A 19,211-nucleotide genomic window follows, 5' to 3' on the forward strand; every position below is an offset into this window, starting at 1 on the left:
AGAAAGGCAGGAGTGCAGACCACCAGCAGTATCAGATTCTCCTTTTCTTATTCTCTGGAGCTATTGAAAACTGAGCCAAAATCAGAGTTGTCTAGGAGCCTTCTGACTGTTCAGGCAATATAAAATACAGGTTTCTAGATCAGAGCTCCAAAAGGTTTTTACAGTACAAATCTTTTTTTTTTTTTTTTTTTTTTTTGAGACAGATTCCCACTTTGTCGCCCAGGCTAAAGTGCAGTGGCACCATCTTGGCTCAGTGCAGGCTCCACCTCCTGGATTCAAGCGATTCTCCTGCCTCAGCCTCCTGAGCAGCTGGGACTACAGGCACACACCACCACACTCAGCTAATTTTTGTATTTTTAGTAGAGACGGAGTTTCACCATGTTGGCCAAGATGGTCTCGATCTCCTGACCTCGTGATCCGCCTGACTCAGCCTCCCAATGTGCTGGGACTATAGGCGTAAGTCACCACGCCAGGCCTACAGTACGTTATCTTAACCATAATGTCTTTTGATGGAAAGCTGCTTATGTTTGTTTCCAGGTAATTCCTTGGAGTTTTTAAAGTACTCCATCTTCAGAAGACAATGACTTAAATTCACAGAATTTCAATGTTAAGTATTTTTCCTATTACTAATCCTTAATACTGAACTGTTCCAAAACATAAAATTAAAGTGCCATTTGACATGGAGTAGTCAACAAATAATTATCAGATATCTACTTTATGCAAGGCCCCAGTGCTTAGGTAAACTCTAGACTGTAAAATTTCCTCTATGCACAGCACTGGGTTTAGCACGATACACACAACACATGAAGGCATAATCTTATTTTTATTTTTTTTAAAGAAATGGGGTTTCACTTTTTTGCCCAGCTGGCTGGAGTACAGTGGCACAATCACAGCTTTCTGTAACCTCCAACTCCTGGGCTCAAGGAGTTGAGTCCTGCCTCAGCCTCCCAAATAGCTAGGACTACAGGTGTGCACCACCATACCTGGCTAAATAATTTTTTTTTTGTAGAGACAGAGTCCCTGTATTTGCCTAGGCTGGTCTCAAACTCCTGGCCTCAAGCAATCCTCTTGCCTCAGCCTCCTAAAGTGCTGGTACTGCAGGCATGAGCTACCACAATTGGCCCATAATATTGTTTAGATATATTTGCAATCATCATTTGACCTCTGATATCAAATAATATCTTCTAGCTTTTTCTATCCTACATATCTATGTATGGAAGACAGAATGTTGATGTTGGCTGTGTACCAGGTTGCATATAAATCTCCATTTCAAAACTGGCTTGTCTCTTTTTAATTCCTGCTCATTAGTATTACAGGGAAGTTTTACATTTCTCTGGAATAAAGTCTTTCAACCTAACAAACCAAAAGATCACAGGGAAAAAAAATCACGTTAGAAGCACTAAACTGTCTTTCACAGAGCTTCCCCCTCTCCCTCATTAACATTTCTCAAAGAGAAAAACACCACTGTGATGCTCCTCTCACAGATCATTCATGAAGTTACTGAGCTGGGACCAGACAGACTCCATCAACTGGGCACACAGCCACTCACCATTACCCTTTGTTTAAAGTCTCAACAGCCATTCAACCCACATTATTGTGTTCCACTCAAGCCCATCAACATTTTTTTTAAGAGGAAACAATCAGGAAACTAAAACAAACGCCACTTAACTAGAAATGAAGAAAAGACTAAATCCATATGCCTCACAAACAAAAATTCTCTAATACTGATGGCTCACTTTAAGTTTCCTATCTGAAATAGCAGTATTATTTTTAACAGGCTCATATTCCTAAAAAAAAAAAAAAATCATAATCATAAAAAACTTTTTAAAAAAATAAACTCATAATCTTGATCTGGCAAAGCATTCTAAACACCAAGCGCAAATGCATATACTGAAGGAGTCAAAACCTCCAGCAGCCTTTTGCCTGGGGCCAAGGAGGGCATGGGGGGGGACGGGGGGTGGGGGAGAGCACTCTCAAACGACTGGTGCGGTGGCTCAAGCCTGTAATCCCAGCATCCCAGCACTCTGGGAGGCCGAGGCGGGCAGAACGCCTAAGGTTGGGAGTTCGAGACCAGCCATGGCTAACATGGTGAAACCTTGTTTCTACTAAAAATACAAAAAATCAGCCGGGCATGTGGCTCACACCTGTAATTCTAGCTACTCAGGGCTATTCTAAACTTTAAATTTTACAAGTGCTGTGCAGAGCTCTGTACTCAGTCTAACTCAAAGTTCTTTTGGCTGAAAATAATAGATCGCTTACACAAAAACTAGAATTAACTGAAAGAGTACTAGACCACCTCAAGAACTCCAAACAGGCCCACACCTGGAAAGTCTTTAGGCATCCAGATTTGTATTCTGCATGTGGATGGCTGCCCTCTCCCCAGAACTGCATTTCTAGTCTATGCTTCTTTCCAGATGAAATCTAGTTACTTCTCCCTCCCTACGGAATGACCTTCACCGCTTCCACATGTATGAGCCTGAACTTGGCTGCATACCAGCATCTGACTTTATGTCCTGAGTTCTCTCAATGTAGGTGACTATTTGTATCCTAAAGACTGGAATCTCAGTTCCGATCTCAAATTCCTAGGACAAAGTGATTTGCCCAGCTTGGGCCAGGTGTCCACCTCTGGTGCAACAAGGTATTACAAGAGGGGCTAGATCACAAGGTATAGTTAGAGTAGGGACTATGTGCCTGAACCACTCCCCTGAAGTATATGTAATACACTAAGCAGCAAGGCAGTTTCCATCCTCAAAAAGCTTAAAATCTTGCTGAAATAATAAAATACATCAATAAAATACTAAATCAGGTACGGGAACGAATGGACAGGAAAAGCCTCATGAAAAAGGTTAGCTGTGCACTAAATGAAAAACAGATATTGAATCATGAGCAGGGAGGGGCTGAAGAGCATTCCTAAACATGAAATGTGATGTCTGCTCCTCTTGCTCTAGCCATCTAGGAAATACAGACCTAAGGGATAAATAATCTTTTACCACATAAACAGCTTCCAGTAAAATATCCTTGTTGAAAGCCTACTATAAGGCTTAAAATGACTTTGAACACAAAGCAGTGCTGCTTCATCATGCAGTAATCACCCACTAGCTGACAAATGTCAAAGAGTTATGCATTTCCAAGCTGTCACCACCACCCTGACTTCCTTTCACTCCCCGGCCCCCACAAGACTCTTGCTCAGAGAGCACTCAAAATCAGGCAAGCAGGCTGGGCGCAGTGGCTCACGCCAGTAATCCTAGCACTTTGGGAGGCCGAGGTGGGTGGATCACGAGGTCAGGAGTTCAAGACCAGCCTGGCCAAGATGGTGAAACCCCATCTCTATTAAAAATACAAAAATTAGCCGGGCATGGTGGTGGGCGCCCATAATCCCAGCTGCTTGGGAGGCTGAGGCAGGGAGAATGGCTTGAACTCAGGAGGCGGAGACTGCAGTGAGCAAAGATGGCGCCACTGGACTCCAGCCTGGGCGACAGAGAGAGACTCCGTCTCAAAACAGAAACAAAAACAAAAACACCCAAGAAAAACCCAACAACAACAACAACAAAAAAAAACAGGCAAGCAGCCAGTAAATGGTGCAGGTGTTTCTCACTGAAAATATCCCACCCAATCTAGCATGGTAAGTTAGCAGCAGCAACACCCAGATAGAATTCATCTGGGAAAGAAACACCAGCTGAGCTATGTGACTGCGGTGTGAGGGAAGGCGGCTGGAGCAGAAAAGTAGAATGTTTCCCATACACAAAAGCTAGAAGTACAAAGAAACTGGAAAAAGCCTACAGTAAATTACCTGTACAAAACAGAAATTAACAAAAACTTAACAGATGTCCAAATAATACTGGGTTAAGAAACACAGTCTACTCACAGTAGACTATTAGTCACCCCACATTATCACCAATATCATACATATTCACACAGTCTGCAAGAGCGTTACCTCAATCTCACAGGAAACAAAAAGGTAATAAAAGAACAAGAAAGTGGTGACAGTTTCTAACTTAATGATTATTTTGCTGAAGAGTAGCAATGTTACTATGAAAATGGAAACTACTTGGCCAGGGGTGGAGGCTCACACTTGTAATCCCAGCACTTTGGGAGGCCAAGGCACGTGGATCTCCTGAGGTCAGGAGTTCGAGACCAGCCTGGCCAACATGGTGAAACTCCATCACTACTTAAAATACAAAATTAGCTGGGCGTGGTGGCACATGGCTATAATCCCAGCTACTTGGGAGGCTGAGGCAAGAGAATCGCTTGAACCCAGGAGGCAGATGTTGCAATGAGCCGAGATCTCGCCACTGTACTCCAGTCTGGTGACAGGGCAAGACTGTCTCAAAAAAAAAAAAAAAAACAACAAAGAAAGAAAATGTAAACTACTGACCTTTCAAAATTAAAAGTGTAACACTACAAACTTAAACAGCCCAGGAACCAAAAAACTTTATTTTGCATAATCCTCAAACTAAAGACATTCCCCCTAAAACACAGTTTTAATGGAGTTATAACTTAGAAAGTAAGTAAAATTATTCAACTCGGCCGGGTGCAGTGGCTCACGCCTGTAATCCCAGCACTTTGGGAGGCCGAGGCGGGCAGATCATGAGGTCAGGAGATCGAGACCATCCTGGCTAACACAGTCAAACCCCGTCTCTACTAAAAATACAAAAAATTAGCCGGGTGTGGCGGCGGGCGCCTGCAGTCCCAGCTACTCAGGAGGCTGAGGCAGGAGAATGGCCTGAACCCAGGAGGCGGAGCTTGTAGATTGCGCCACTGCACTCCAGCCTAGCCGACACAGCGAGACTCCGTCTCAAAAAAAAAAAAAAAAAAAAGAAAAGAAAAAAAAGAAAAAAAAATTATTCAACTCCATTTTGTCAAAGCTGAATGTAGCTATAAAAGAAGAACTGGAGGTCATAAAGTTAGTGGAGAGTTCTTTCTAAAGCCGTGTCAGGCTGGGCACGGTGGCTCACATCTGTAATTTCAGCAGTTCTGGAGGACGAGACAGGTGGATCACCTGAGATCAGGAGTTCGAGACCAGCCTGGCCAACATGGTGAAACCCCACCTCTACTAAAAATACAAAAATTAGCCAGGCATGGTGGCAGGTGCCTATAAACCCAGCTACTCAAGACGTTGAGGCAGGAGAATCGCTTCAACACGGGAGGCGAATGCTGCAGTGAGCTGAGATCGCACCGTTGCACTCCAGCCTGGGCAACAAGAGTGAAACTGTCTCAAATAAATAAATAAAGCCATATCTGCACCTATGAACATATCTAAAAGTAGCACATCAAATTCGATTAAGTGAGATCCATCAGGTATCAACGCAATCACTAAACAAAAACTCATCATTCTTGTTGATATTTTCTCTGATTTTTTTTTTTTTTTTTTTTTGAGACAGGGTCTCCCTGTTGCCCAGGCTGGAGTGTAGTGGCGTGATCTCAGTTCACTGCAACCTCCCCCTCCTGGATTCAAGCCATTCTTGTGCCTCAGCCACTTGAGGAGCTGGGATTACAGGCATGCACCACCACATCTGGCTAATTTTTGTGTTTTTAGTAGAGACAGAGTTTCACCACATTGGCCAGACTGGTCTGATGTGATCCGCGTGTCTTGGCCTCCCAAAGTGCTGGGATTACAGGTGTGAGCCACCGTGCTCTGCTTTAGAAAATATCAAAAGGGATGGACTGTGCTCAGCTTTACAAAATATCATCAGGGCTGGGCGCGGCGGCTCACACCTGTAATCCCAACACTTTGGGAGCCCAAGGCAGGAGGATCACTTGAGGACAGGAGTTCGAGACCAGGAGAGACCCCGTCTCTACAAATACTACAGAAATTAGCCAGGTGTAGTGATGTGCACCTGTAGTCCCAGCTACTTGGAAAGCTGAGGCTGGAGGATCACTTGAGCCCAGGAGTTCCAGGCTATAATTGCACCACTGCATTCAAGTCTGGGCAACAAAGAAAGATTCTGTCTCTAATGGAAAAGAAGGCCAGCATGGTAGCTCATGCCTGTAATCCCAGCACTTTGGGAGGCTGAGGCAGGAGGATTGCTGGAGGCCAGGAGGTCAAGACCAGCCTGGGCAACATAGTGGGACCCCATCTCTACAAAAAATAAAATTAGCCAAGCATGGTGTTGCGTACCTATAGTCCCAGTTACTTGGGAGGCTGAGGTGGGGAAGGATCACTGAGGCCTGGGAGGTTGAGGCTACAGGGAGTCATGATAACGCCACTGCACTCCAGCCTGAGTGACACAATGAGACCTTGTCTCAGAAAACAACGGCAGACCAAAAAAGCCCAAAACTTTACAAATCTGGAACTTAATGAAGTGTAAAATAAACAAATACATACTCATGGCCTCCACAGCACAACAGAGGTTAAAAAATAACTACAGAGGCCGGGCACGGTGGCTCAAGCCTGTAATCCCAGCACTTTGGGAGGCCGAGATGGGCGGATCACGAGGTCAGGAGATCGAGACCATCCTGGCTAACATGGTGAAACCCCGTCTCTACTAAAAAATATAAAAAACTAGCCAGGCGAAGTGGCAGGCGCCTGTAGTCCCAGCTACTCGGGAGGCTGAGGCAGGAGAATGGCATAAACCTGGGAGGCGGAGCTTGCAGTGAGCTGAGATCCGGCCACTGCACTCCAGCCTGGGCGACGGAGCGAGACTCTGTCTCAAAAAACAAAACAAAACAAAACAAAAAAACTACAGAATCCCATAAAGAAACCTCCACTTTGGCCGGGCGCGGTGGCTCAAGCCTGTAATCCCAGCACTTTGGGAGGCCGAGACGGGCGGATCACGAGGTCAGGAGATCGAGACCATCCTGGCTAACACGGTGAAACCCCGTCTCTACTAAAAATACAAAAAACTAGCCGGGCGAGGTGGCGGGCGCCTGTAGTCCCAGCTACTCCGGAGGCTGAGGCAGGAGAATGGTGTAAACCCGGGAGGCGGAGCTTGCAGTGAGTTGAGATCCGGCCACTGCACTCCAGCCTGGGAGACAGAGCCAGACTCCGTCTCAAAAAAAAAAAAAAAGAAACCTCCACTTTAAGAAGAGTCTAAGCCAATTCTATGACAAGGCCAAAGTTATTTTACAAAGGTCTCATCAAGGAAACTGTCTTCAAGGCAGGCATAACGTTGCCCTCCTGTAATCAATCCCAACTACTCAGGAGGCTGAGGCAGGAGGACTGCTTGAGCCCAAGAGTTTACACCAGTCTGGGCTACATAGTGGACCCGTGGACCCCTGTCCCCACCCCATCTCTAAAACAAAAAAAAAAAAAAAGAAAGAAAGCTGTTTTTGGCAAATAAGGACTCTTGATACAATACAGTTTACAAAGCAAATAGCTAAAACTGATTAAGTCTTAAATCTGCATTACAACTCTAAATATTAGAGCCCTCCTCCCTGCCTGAACTTGTCACTTTAAACTACAAAGAGACCCAGGTGTCCCCTATTACAAATCCAATATATTCATTTATAATTTTCAGTTTTCTTTGAATGCAGAAGCCTCCTAACACTAGATTCTCACATAAAGTAGAAACAGTGAATATGAAATCCAGGAAACCATATTACCCAAGTATTCCACAAGGAACAATGCCCTGTTTAGCAAAGCATTTCAGACACACAAATCTCATCCCTTAAGCCACAACAGACACAAGAAAATGCAAAACAAAACACACTCATAAAAGGAAACAAGACCAGGCGCGGTGGCTCAAGCCTGTAATCCCGGCACTTTGGGAGGCTGAGATGGGCGGATCACAAGGTCAAGAGATCGAGACCATCCTGGCTAACATGGTGAAACCCCGTCTCCACTAAAAAATACAAAAAAAACTAGCCGGGCGAGGTGGTGGGCGCCTGCAGTCCCAGCTATTCGGGAGGCTGAGGCAGGAGAATGGTGTGAACCCAGGGAGGCGGAGCTTGCAGTGAGCTGAGATCCGGCCACTGCACTCCAGCCTGGGCAACAGAGCGAGACTCTGTCTCAAAAAAAAAAAAAAAAGAAAAAGGAAACAAAAGGAACATTGACATAGTAGGTACTGCTCATCTATGTATGGTACTGCTAGGCATTTCACCTGTGTTACTTATCTCATTTGGCTGAAACGCATTACTGACCCAAGAGACAAGTGAGTGGTATGCCCATTTTACACACGGAAAAAGAAACAGCGTTATCAATACTGTATCAGGCACTGTTCGGTGCCTAGCATAAGTTACCTCAATTAATCCTCACATTACTATTCTGAGTTGGTATCTCCACTTTAAAGATAGGAAAACACGCCCAGAAACGTTAACTGGTGGTACCCTAAATCCATTGTCCCAAGCTATCAGTTATCCTTACCAGGCTGTGCTTATAAAGCCCATTCAAGTCACACCATCCTTTCAAACCATTTCCATTTTAAGGATTGCACAATCAAAGAATCAACTCTCAATTACACAAAGACTTAATTCTCCAGATTTTCATCAAAATTTTCTTATTTCTACTTTACTTGCCTTTTGACCATTTCAGTGTACTGTAACTCTAGTATACGTGTTCTGGTAACTATAGCATTATATTAATAGCAATCAACTTTGGGACGCTGAGGAGGGCAGATCACCTGAGGTCAGGAGTTTGAGACCAGCCTGACCAACATGGAGAAACCCTATCACTACTAAAAATACAAAATTAGCCAGGTGTGGTGGCACATACCTGTAATCCCAGCTACACGGAAGGCTAAGGCAGGAAAATCGCTTGAGCTCAGGAGGCGGAGGTTGCAGTGAGCTGAGATGGCGCCACTGCACTCCAGCCTTGGCAACAAGAGTGACACTCAGTCTCAAAAAAGGAAAAAAAAAAAAAATCAAGAATCAGAGAATAGGCCAGACATGGTGGCTCATGCCTGTAATCACAATACTTTGGGAGGCCCAGGCAGGCAGATAACTTGAGGTCAGGAGTTCAAGATCAGCCTGGCCAAGCACAGCCAACGTGGCGAAATCCCATCTCTAATAAAAATACAAAATTTAAGGTCGGGTGGAGGTCACACCTGTAATCCAAGCACTTTGGGAGGTCGAGGTGGGCAGATCACCGGAAGTCGGGAATTCGAGATCAGCCTGACCAACATGCAGAAACCCCGTCTCTACTAAAAATACAAAACTCAGCCGGACGTGGTGGCGGGCACCTATAATCCCAGCTACTTAAGAGGCTGAGGCACCAGAATTGCTTGAACCCCTCCAGGCAGAGGTTGCAGTGAGCTGAGATTGAACCACTGCACGCTAGGCTGGGTGACAGAGCGAGACTCCGTCTCAAAAATAAATAAATAAATAAATAAATAAATAAATACTGACCTTCATTCAGAGCCATAAAGTCTCCAATACTCATTAACAGGTTAATAATAAGTTAGTAAGAGGTTAAGAGGTTAATAGTAAGGAACATATTGTTAATAATGAGCATTATTAAGAGGTTAATAACAAAGAGCAAATCTGAAGTCTTAAAGCATAAAGTTTGCCCAGCTGCCAGAGACCTTTTTTCTATTTCTTCTTTTTTTATACGAAAGTTTTACAAAATTTGTACGAAAATACAATAATTTTTGTATTTTTTGTAGAGATGAGGCTAGCTATGTTGCCCAGGCTGGTCTCAAGCTCCTGGGCTCAAGCAATCCACCTGCCTCAGTCTTCCAAAGTGCTGGGATTACACACACGCACCACCATGCCCAGTCCCTATCATATATATGTGTGTGTATATATATATATACACACACACACACACACATAAATTTTTTTTTGAGATGGAGTCTCACACTCTCACCCAGGCTGGAGTGCAGAGGTGCCATGTCAGCTCACTGCAAGCTCCGCCTCCCGGGTTCACGCCATTCTCTTGCCTCAGCCTCCCAAGTTGCTGGGACTACAGGCGCCCTGACGTCACCATGCCTGGTTAATTTTTTGTATTTTTAGTAGAGACAGGGTTTGACCGTGTTAGCCAGGATGGTCTCGATCTCCTGACCTTGTGATCCACCCACCTCGGCCTCCCTAATTTTTTTTAAGGGAGAAAAACAGAAGAAAGGCCTTTCATGCAATTGACACATACTCTCAGTATCTTTTTTTTGGGGGGGGGCGCGGGGGAGAGAAAGGAGTTTTGCTCTTGTCGCCCAGGCTGGAGTGCAGTGGCGCCATCTTGGCTCACCACAACCTCTGCCTCCCTAGTTCAAGCGATTCTCCTGCCTCAGCCTCCTAAGTAGCTGGGATGAGAGGCATGCACCACTATACCTGGCTAATTTTGTATGTTTAGTAGACAGGGTTTCTCCATGTTGGTCAGCCTCGTTTTGAACTCCTGACCTCAGATGATCTGCCCGCCTCAGCCTCCCAAAGTGCTGGGATTACAGGTGTGAGCCACCACGCCCGGCCAACTTTCTTCACACTAGAACAAACTGAGAGACCTATGAGTTTTTTTTTTCTTTGGGACAGAGTCTCACTCTATTGGCAGGCTGGACTGCCGTGGCATGATCTTGGCTCACTGCAACCTCTGCCTCCCGGATTCAAGCAATTCTCCTGCCTCACGCTCCACGAGTAGCTGGGACTACAGGTGACTGCCACCACACCCGGCTAATTTTTGTACTTTTAGTAGAGACAAGGTTTCACCACGTTGGCCAGGATGGTCTCGATCTCTTGACCTCGTGATCCACTCGCCTTGGCCTCCCAAAGTGCTGGGATTACAGGCGTGAGCCACCGTGCCTGGCACCTGTGAGTATCTCTGAAATGTTCATACCCGAAAGTATTATCCTAACTAGGCCATTAATGGCAGATTTACAAACTTATCTGTGCACAACATACAATACCTAGAAATTGATCCACCTAACAAAGCCATTCATATAGGTATAAAGCAAAGGCAGGAACTTGTCAATTCTTAACCTCTCCAATTGATACTTTTTCAGTACACATTTTTTGAAAATGCTGTGCTGGGCACGGTGGCTCACGCTTGTAATCCCAGCACTTTGGGAGGCTGAGGTGGGCGGATCACCTGAGGTCGGGAGTTCAAGACCAGCTTGATCAACATGGAGAAACCCCCATCTCTACTAAAAATACAAAAAATTAGCTGGGGGTGGTGGCATATGCCTGTAATCCCAGCTACTCGGGAGGCTGAGGCAGGAGAATCACTTGAACCTGGGAGGCAGAGGTTGTGGTGAGCCAAGATCGTGCCATTGCACTCTAGCCTGGGAAACGAGAGCGAAACTCTATCTCCAAAAGAAAAAAAAAGAAAAAAGAAAATGCTGTACATTCAAAGATAGGAAAATCTGACTAGATTAGAAATTTTAAATGCTATACACAGTGATTCGGATTATCGCTATAGACTACTTTATTATACATGCTGACATATTTGTATTTTCAAGACGTTTGAATATGTCAGTAGACATCTCTCGTCATTGGCAATCCACATGAAGAGCATGAATTATAATCAATTAAACCTTTATAGAACTCCAACAGAGGACAGCAAAATAAAGGAGACATTCTTGACCTCAAGAAGTAGAGGAACACAGCCATAAAAGGAAATTAGGGCTGGGCAGGTTGTTCATGCCTATAATCCCAGCAATTCGGGAGGCCGAGGCGTGTGGATCACCTGAGGTCAGGAGTTTGAGACCACCCTGGCCAAAATGGTGAAACCCCATCTCTACTAAAAATACAAAATTAGCCAGGCTAGGTGGCTCATGCCTGTAGTCCCAGCTACTTAGGAGGCTGAGGCAGCTTGAACCTGGGAGGCGGAGGTTGCAGTGAGCCAAGATCGGAAATTAGGTCCTGATATATACTACAAAATGACGCATGGACCTTGAAAACAAAATGGTAAGTGAAATAAGCTAGACACAAAAAGCCAAGTATTACATGATTCCAGTTACATGAAATATCTAGAATAAGCAAATTCACAGACACAAAGATAGATTAGAGGCTACCAGAGGCAGAGGGGGAGGGAAAATTGAGAGTTATTGCTTAACGGTTACAGAGGTTCTGTTTGGGGTGATGAAAACATTTTGAAAAGATCACAGTGATGATTGCACAACATCTCAATGTAATTAATGTCACTGAATTACACACTTAAAAATGGTTAAAACAGGCCGGGCGCAGTGGCTCATGCCTGTAATCCCAACACTTTGTGAGGCCGAGGCAGGTGGATCACGAAGTCAGGAGTTCAAGACCAGCCTGGCCAAGATGGTGAAACCCTGTCTCAACTAAAAACACAAAAATCAGCCAGGCACAGCGGTAGGAACCTGTAATCCCAGCTACTAGGAAGGCTAAGGCAGAAGAATCACTTGAACCAGGGCAGCAGAGACTGCAGTGAGCCAAGATCGAGTCACTGCACTCTAGTCTGGGCGAAAGAGTAAGACTCGGTCTTAAAAAAAAAAAGAAAAAAAAAAGGTTAAAACAACCTAAATGTAAGACCTAGGCCGGGCGCGGTGGCTCAAGCCTGTAATCCCAGCACTTTGGGAGGCCGAGATGGGCGGATCACGAGGTCAGTAGATCGAGACCATCCTGGCTAACACTGTGAAACCCCGTCTCTACTAAAAAATACAAAAAACTAGCCGGGCGAGGTGGCGGGCGCCTGTAGTCCCAGCTACTCGGAGGCTGAGGCAGGAGAATGGTGTAAACCCGGGAGGCGGAGCTTGCAGTGAGCTGAGATCCGGCCACTGCACTCCAGCCCGGGCGACAGAGCGAGACTCCGTCTCAAAAAAAAAAAAAAAAAAAAAAAAAGACCTAAAACTATAAAACTTCTAGAAGAAAATAAAGAGGAAAAACTTCATGATACTGGATTTGAAAATGATTTCATGGATATGACACCAAAAGCACAGGCAACAAAACCAGAAATAAACAAATGGGACTATATCAAATATGAAATATTTTGTGTATCAAAGCATACAATCAACAAAGTGAAAAGACAAATTACAGAATGGGAGAAAATATCTGCAAATCATCTATCTAATAAGGGGTTAATATCCAGAAAATAGAGGCTGGCTGTGGTGGCTCACACCTGTAATCCCAGTACTTTGGGAGGTTGAGGCAGGCGGATCACCTGAGGTCGGGAGTTCAAGACCAGCCTGGCCAACACGGTGAAACTCCCTCTCTACTAAAAATACAAAAATTAGCTGGGCATGGTAGCACATGACTGTAGTCCCAGCTACTCAGGAGGCTGAGGCAGGAGAATCGCTTGAACCCAGTGGGTGGAGGTTGCAGTGAGCAGAGATCACGCCACTGCACTCCAGCCTGGGCAACAGAGTGAGACTCCTTCTCAAAAAAAAAATCCAGGAAATATAAAGAACGTCTATAATTCAACAATACAAAAATCAAAAAACTTGATTAAAAATTGGGAAATGGCCTTGAACAGACATTTCTCCAAAGATAACATATAAATGGCCAAGCATACGAAAAGATGCTCAACATCACTAGTTAGCAGAGAAATACAAATCAAAACTACCACAGTGAGGTGTCTCACACCCATTAAGATGGCCACCAAAAAAAAAAAAAAAAAGATTGGTGAGGACGTGGAGAAACTGGAACCCTTGTGTACTACTGGTGAGACTGTAAAATGGTGCAACTTCTTCTATAGAAAGCAGTATAGGGTTCTTAAAAAAACAGAAATAAAAAATCTATTCCAGTGGACTGCATTCTTTCAAAATAATAAAAATTAAAAACAGAATGATCACTTGATCCAGCAATCCCACTTTGGGGCATATATCCAAAACAAATGATACTGTTCCAGAGGCTGGAATACCTATTTGCACACTCAGTCACGGCAGCACTATTCACAATAGCCAGGAGGTAGCTGCAACCCAAAAGTCCATTAGTGAATGCAGTCCATAAACTACATGATATATATATATACACAATGAAGTATGGAGATCGAGACCACCCTGGCTAACACGGTGAAACCCCGTCTCTACTAAAAATACAAAAACTAGCCGGGCGAGGTGGCGGGCGGCTGTAGTCCCAGCTACTTGGGAGGCTGAGGCAGGAGAATGGCGTAAACCCGGGAGGCGGAGCTTGCAGTGAGCTGAGATCCGGCCACTGCACTCCAGCCTGGGCGACAGAGCGAGACTCCGCCTCAAAAAAAAAAAAAAAAAAAAGGAAATAAATCCGGTCACATAGTATAACATGGATGAGTCTTCAGGACATTACACTAAATGAAATAAGTCTGTCACAAAAACCAGACATGGTATGATTCCACTTACATGATGTTATCTAAAGTGGTCAAAATCGTAGAAACAGAAATAATGGTGGTTACCAGGGGCTAGTGGGAAGGGGAAAAGGGGAGCTGTCGTCTAATAGGTATAGAGTTTTAGACATGCAAAATGAAAAACTCACAGATCTGTTTTCCAACAGTGTGAATGTACTTAACATCACAAAACACTTAAAAATGACTAAGTTAGTAAATGTTGTGAGTCTTTTCTTTTTTTGAGACAAGAGTCTTGCCTTGTCGCCCAGGCTGGAGTGCAGTGGCATAACCTCAGCTCACAACAACCTCTGCCTCCTGGGCTCAAGCGATTCTCCTGCCTAAGCATCCCAAGTAGCTGGGACTACAGGCACATGCCACCGCACCTGGCTAATTTTTGTATTTTTAGTATAGACGGGGTTTCACCATATTGGCCAGCTGGTCTCAAACTCCTGACCTCGTGATCCGCCCGCCTTGGCCTCTCAAAGTGCTGGGATGACAGGCGTGAGCCACCGCATCCGGCCCATTTTGTGTTTTTAACCACAATTTTAACATGTAGGCCAAGCTCACTGGCTCACATCTTTATTCAGAAGTTCAAAACCAGCCTGGGAAAACAGTGACACCCTGTCTCTACTAACTAACTAACTAACTAACTAACTAACTAACTAACTAACTAAATAACTAAAGGCCAGGCATGGTAGTTCACGCCTATAATCCCAGTACTTTGGGAGGCTGAGATGGGCAAATCACCTGAGGGCAGGAGTTCTAAATGGGCCTGGCCAACATGGTGAAACCCCATCTCTACTAAAAATACAAAAACTATCTGGGCGCAGTGGCAGGCACCTGTAATACCAGCTATTCAGGAGGCTGAGGCAGGAGAATTGCTTGAGCCCAGCGGGCAGGGTTGCAGTGAGCTGGGATCACACCACTGCACTCCAGTATGAGTGACAGAGCAAGACTCCATGGCGGGGTCGGGGCTGGGGGGTTGGGACTGGACCCACATCACAAAACTGTGACTAGAATAAGCCTGTTTTGCGAAAATAGGCATTTCTATAGCATTTAAAAATGATGGGCAATATAAAGACCCAATATTTAACAATCATCTCTAAGTGGTGGCACTATAGGTGAGTTTCTTCCTTTTTTGACTTATATGTATTTTTTATAATGAATCTGTAACTTCTGTATTAAGAATAATACATGGAAATCTTTAGAAAAATAAATCATTTTGGCTAAAAACTTCACTGTCTGCCTATTACATCATGGGTATTTCACCATGTTACTGAAGCTGAACTAATACCATGTGAGACATAACGCTGTTTCTTTCATTTTGCAGGTGAGAATAAACTGAGGAGAACAGTTGAGTGACTTGCCGAGGTTGTATAACTAGTAAATGACAGAGCAAGTATTACAATCCAGGCCTAGTTCTAACTTCAAGTCAGGGTCCTTTCCCATTTCATTACATCTCAAAGGGTAGATTGCATTATTATACTCATGATATTGTTTAAAAAAAAAAACATAACCTTGGGCAAGTAAGTCACTTAACTTCTAGGGCCCTCAGTTTCTTCATCCAAAAAGTGAAGGGGTTCTAGAAAAGATATTCCATCTCTAACAGCCCCTCCTGCTAGTGGATCTTAAGTCTAGACAGCACAATCTTTAAAGAAAACCCTGGGTTTTCTTTTCTTTAAAGGGATCAGAATGAATGGCTGAATAGAAGTTGAGGCCTATGCTCTGGGCCAAAGGCCATTAATGGAAACAGGTGGTGGACTGTCATGAGAAAAGAACCACTAGGGGAACCATAACCTTCCTGGTTAAAGCAACAGCTGAAAGCTCCAGCTTTGCTTTTTACCAACAGTGCTGCTTCAATCTTGGCTAACTCCTGATCAGAAACCACAAACTAGGTAAGTAAAGCCAGAAGAATATAAAAATTAGCATGAGAAGAAAATCACCGTAGCAACAGTTTGTGCACGCTATTGTAATTCCATGATTTTCTAAATGGACTCATTAATGCTAAAACAGAAAGGGTGATTCTATATGGAGACGCCTTCATTCTCACCAAGGATTAATGGAGAGGCTGAAACTTCCATAGCACTCGGAGAGAAGCTACACTTGTGGGCAAGGGGAAAGCATGCAATTAAAGCCTTCCCAATTCACGAGTAATCAGACAGTGAAAAGATCTTTAAAAGGTGAAGTTCCCGTCGGATGCGGTGGCTCACGCCTGTAATCCCAGCACTTTGGGAGGCCGAGGCGGGTGGATCACCCGAGGTCAGGAGTTCGGGAACATCCAGCCTGATCAACATGGTGAAACCCCGTCTCTACTAAAAATACAAAAATTAGCCGGGAGTGGTGGCGCATGCCTGTAATCCCAGCTACTTGGGAGGCTGAGGCAAGAGAATCGCTTGAACCTGGGGAGGTTGCAGTGAGCCGAGATCGCGCCACTGCACTCCAGCCTAAGCAACAAGAGCGAAACTCCGTCTTAAAAAAAAAAAAAAAAAAAAAAAAAAAAAAAAAATGAAGTTCCTGTAAAGGATTCATTGAGTATTTGTAACCTCTTACACTACACACATTATAAAGCATTTCATGCTCCTTAAAACTGTTATACAGTCTTTTTACTCGAAGGTAATAAACCTACAGCTCTCTCCTGGCGAGAAAGAGATTCCATTTTGCGGAAACAGATTCCAATCAAAATCTCACCACATTACCCTCAACTATGGGTATGAGCCTAAACCAATGAGAAGCTCCTTGGTGCATGTGCAATGGTCTCCGAGAACTAAAACATCCTGCCCGAAGGACCACAACCAAGACACCACCGGCTTTAAATTCAAAGCCTGTTCCCTAGCGAAGAAAGCGCTTTAATGTGTTCCCCGCGCTCCCGGGTGCGAGATTCCTGCCCAGCTACTAGGCCATGACAGGGTGAGCACCTGATGTGGGGGGAGGGCAAGCCAAGGCCCTAGCGGATCTGGGGCGAGAAACGAAGGGCTCTCAAGGTTCCGGAAAAGCGCTTTTAGGGGCGGGGACCCTTCGGTACCCACAGGGGTGAACACCAAGAACACGTGAGGCGACAGGGGCAGAGATGGGGTGTCCCGGGCAGGTAGCCTGGGTACAGCACGGCAGCCAGATAGAGGAGGAAAACGGAGCTGGCACTGGGTAGGGAACGAGGCCTTTGAGCCCAGAGGGTGAAGGTAAAGGGCGCGGGGAGAGGAAGCAAGGCCACGAGGAGGGCGGGTCTCCCTGGGCGCGGGGGCACGCGCCGGGCAAGCCCGACAGGACCGGGGGAGCCGGGGACCCCGACATGCAGGAGGAGATCGCAGCCCTGCCCCAGGACGCAGAAAACGAGGAGAGGCCGCGCCCGGAGGGCCCTGTGACCCGCGGCCTCCCGAACCGGACCCGCCCCGCGGCGCCTCCCTCTTGCCTTCTTTCCCTCCCTCCCTCCCGTGGCCCGTTATCCTGCGGCCGCAGCACTCACCAGCGGCTGCACCTGAGCCCGCCGCTGCCTCAGCTGCTGCCTGTGCCTCCGCAGCCGCCGCTGCCGCCGCCGCCTCGCTGCTGAGGCCGAATCCCGGGGGAGCCTCCGCGTCCCGCCGCCGCTGCCGCCGCTGCCGCCAGAGCAGAACACCCCAAAATGGCGGCACTTCCGGCACCTACCACCGGCGGGGAGGGCGGAGGAGGAGGAGGGGGAGCGCGACGAAGGGGAACGTATCACCGCGGCGCCGCCCGCAGCGCACATGCGAGCGGAGCGCGGCGTAGGGGCGGGCCGAGCGCCGGGCACTGCAGCGCCCCCTTGGGCTGGGAAGTGGAGGAGCTGCCGCGCCTAAGCCCCTGGGGCCGCGGGCGGAGCCCTCAGCCGAGAGAGCTGCAGGGGCACATCTCTTTGTCTCCGAGCCCTGCTGGAGGGAAGAGCCAGGCCTGGGAATCAAGTTCTTGACTCCGCCCACCGCACCCACAGGAGCTCTAGATGACCCTGGTGGGCAAGGAGGCACCCCTACTGGGCACTGAGTAGGAGCATAATAAGATATTTGTTGAATAAATGGATGAGTGAAGGAGTGACTGGTGCTTCGCCAGCGTTGGGCACATGGCACGCCCCTTTTTGCCCTAGCAGATAAGCAACAGCATCCAGGCCTTCCTTCTTTGCTGGGATGTGGATATGTGTGTTCCAAGTGCAGGGAGTGCCTTTTAGCAAGATAATCAGTGTGAACGTACAACCTGGCAACGATCGCTGCGACATCAGGAAGTTCACAAAGATTCTATTAAGAGACCGATTGCTCAGCCATAACCTGGTTTTCCCAGAAAAAAAAAACGTTTTCGTAACAACTCAGGTCAGGTCTTTAAAGACTTCCTCCCGAGTTACTCAGGAATCCCTGGGTGTAGATGGAACGCAAGCAGTACAATTTGTTGTTGTTGTTGTTGTTTGAACCAACGTTTATTCCGTAGGTTCCAGACCTTGTGAGGCAGTTAAATGCAGGTTAACAAAACTTTGTTCTGGAAGCTTTTGGCCCCATCAACATGCAAATAACTCATGGGATCGTTTCTCTGTAACATGATCTGGCTTCCCAGAGAATATAATTTTTATACCCACAAATACTGATTATATCCTACCTTACCACAAACAAGTGGGCTTCCAAGCAGAAGCCTCAAGGCCTCAAGGGTTTTTCCTCTGTCGCCTTTGGAGGGAAAAAAAAAAAAATAACCACAGTTTTTCTGGTACCGTTTAGTCCTTAAATTGTACATGATCATATTCCCTAATTGTACTGGGTAGTTTTATATACATTCATAATGCTGATATATGATCTTGTTCTTGTTAATAGTTTTATGTGTAATTGACTGAAAACATTCTGTATTTATAGACCATTATAGCTTACAGAATGTTGTCAAAAATATTACCATATATTTCCTCCTATAGGTTATAGAAATGTTTCAAGCAGAGAATCTGTCTCCTTTTGTGCTCCATAGAATCATGTGGATATCCACATGGCTCACTTCCTCATCTCCTTCAGACTTTAAGTGTCACCTTCTTAGTCCATTTTTCCCTGAGCACCCTATTTTACATTGCTCACACACATGGCATACGTATGCACACTATGCGCAC

The 19,211-nt window shown here is 45.7% G+C and overlaps 1 protein-coding gene across 14 annotated transcripts in view; it reads right to left on the minus strand.

Annotated features, from left to right (window-relative positions):
• Positions 1-17,848, minus strand: part of CELF1 (CUGBP Elav-like family member 1) — a 97,653-nt gene extending 79,805 nt beyond the window's left edge. For 7 of the 14 annotated variants that reach the window (XM_030918305.1, XM_030918309.1, XM_030918308.1 and 4 more), the window contains exon 1: positions 17,592-17,765. The gene's annotated coding sequence lies outside the window, so the exon portion shown is untranslated. Of the gene's footprint in view, positions 1-17,591 lie in introns of all 14 variants that reach the window. The other 7 variants (XM_030918313.1, XM_030918310.1, XM_030918318.1 and 4 more) reach the window with 5 other exon arrangements.
• Positions 17,849-19,211: the final 1,363 nt, after the last annotated feature.

This window comes from Rhinopithecus roxellana, chromosome 15 (assembly GCF_007565055.1).
Source record: "Rhinopithecus roxellana isolate Shanxi Qingling chromosome 15, ASM756505v1, whole genome shotgun sequence".
Taxonomy (NCBI): Eukaryota; Metazoa; Chordata; class Mammalia; order Primates; family Cercopithecidae; genus Rhinopithecus; species Rhinopithecus roxellana.